The sequence below is a fragment of the Camelus dromedarius genome, chromosome 19, assembly GCF_036321535.1.
Source record: "Camelus dromedarius isolate mCamDro1 chromosome 19, mCamDro1.pat, whole genome shotgun sequence".
Lineage (NCBI taxonomy): Eukaryota > Metazoa > Chordata > Mammalia > Artiodactyla > Camelidae > Camelus > Camelus dromedarius.
In genome coordinates this window covers 2,331,452-2,333,716 of record NC_087454.1, presented here as the reverse complement: position 1 = coordinate 2,333,716, position 2,265 = coordinate 2,331,452, and positions in this window count along the sequence as shown.

The following is a 2,265-nucleotide window of genomic DNA, read 5'->3' as shown; positions in this document are numbered from 1 at the left end:
CTTTAAGGATTTTCGTAGGCATTTTGGGTCGCAGGGAGCCTTACGTCTCTCCGCATGAACCGCTGTTGCCAGGAGCACTGAAGCATCGTGCCCGGGGCCCTGTTCTGGAAAGCGTTCATGGCCTGACAGGCCGAGACCGTGTCCTCAAACACCACGACCGCGCTCTGCCGTCCACACAGGGTCACCGACTTGATGGGCCCAAACACCACCAGCCTCCGGGTGACCGAGTCCAGGTCTTCGGTGGGCCCCATGTTCTTTTTCAGCCATCTGCAGGGCAGCAAACCAAAGGGGTAGTGTTCCTACAGAATAAATCATCTTAGTTTCATCTCTCTCCCCCACCCCAAACCATAATCTAATAAAAAGGCACGAAGGAGAACTGGCTCTTTCCGATGGGAAGTGATGTGTCTGCGATCACTTCCTCACTTACCGTGTAGTCTTCATTCTCACTGAACGTGGTGGTATTTGATAAAAGGCAGACCTGAAAGCTGCCCCATCTGTCCTCGCAACTTTCTGTTTTGATGGCTGCTGTATGCATCGCTTGACAGGGACGAGGGCCCTTCCAGTGGCTGCAGGACTGGCCCGGGATATTTTGCCCTTCTGTATAAACCCCTTCAAGCACCAGCATCCAGGTAGCCAACCCATCGAACCTGTAACTTCTTAGTTCTTATTTTTTTCAATTCCAGTAATCCTAGTTCACAGTGTTCAGTCTTATAGAAAGTATGTTCATAGTGACATCCATTAATGTTCATTGAGCACTTCCTGTTCCTTTCTAGTGCTCAGTGTCCCTCATCACATTTTATTCTCAAAAAACAGTGCCAGGGGGAGGGTGTAGCTCAGTGGTAGAGCACGTGTCTAGCATGCACGAGGTCCTGGGTTCCATCCCCAGTAACCCCATTAAAAATAATAATAAATAGACCTAACTACCTCCCCCGAGAAGAAAAATTTTTTAAGTGATCCTTTAAAAAAAAAAGAAGCCAGAAATTAAAAATAGAGTAGGTACTGTTGCTGCTCCCATTCTACGAGCAGGGACCCCGAAGTACGGAGGTGTAAGTAGCTTTGCCCACGTCAAGAGTCCCAGCCCCGCTGAGGCCCTGGGAGCCAGCGGCCGCCCGTCCCTCCTACTGCCTTCAGCTAATGGCTCTGGACAAAAGGAAAAGTGCCTGTTGGAAGATGCTGAAAGTAAACAGGCCAGGCAGATTGCGGTAGGGAGTCAGAATGTGGAGAGGCACCTGCACAGGAGCTTCTCAGGCCGTGGGCATTTAGGAAGGAGTCGCTGGGGCCTCTCACGACCATGTGACACCTCAGAGGTGACCCCCATGGGGAGCAGTGCAGTGGTGGCCGTGGTCTCACTGGCAAAACAGAATTTGAGGCAAAGAAAAACATCTTCCCAGGAAGAGGGATACCCCAGAGCTGAGAAAGAATGAGGCATCCCCCTAGTTCTGTGTACAACCCCACATGGTCTCAGGGTCACGAGTGGGACAGGCTCAAGGCAACATGCTAAAGGCTTTGAGAAGTAACAGACTTAACCGGACCCACAGGAGATCAAGACAGACCTTGTGTGAACCTAAGAAAGCAGCATTCTCCAGATAATTTCAGCAGAACCCAGGGGCCCTGCAACCTAACATACATGGCATCCATGGAACAGTCCAAAGTGATCTGATGTACAAGAGATCAGGAGACTGTGGACACACACTCAGGCGAGAACAGACCACCCTTGTCAAGCCTGAGGTGACTGAGATGTTGGAATTGTCACACAGAGACTTTAAAGTCATCCTTAGAACTGTCCTCCACGGAGGTAAAGAAAAGCACACTTGTAACAATCAAAACTATATGAATTCTCAGCAGAGAAAGAAACTACCAAAAAAAAATTAGAACTGAAATCAAAAGACAATTCTCTGGAGGGACTCGCTGGCAGTCTTTAGATGGTTAAGGGGAGGAGCCAACGACCCTGGAAGGTAAATCAGTAGGAATTAAACTGTGTGACGTACAGAGAGAAGAAAACCCTGGGGAAAGATGAAGAAGCAGAGTGACGTCCGCAAGATGCTGACTAGGACGTTCCAGGCACCCCACCCCCTCCCCCCAGAAACATCAGATCAGCTAAGGAGACCAGACACGTACAGCGAACAAGTAAATGTCCAGTCAAGAAAAACATCACACTAAAAATGATAGGGAATTTTGTGGCGTTTTTACTTACTTTTGCCCCACTCACCCCTGCATGGTTAGAGGGAATTGGACTCATTCCCGCCTCCCTCCCTCAGGACGGAA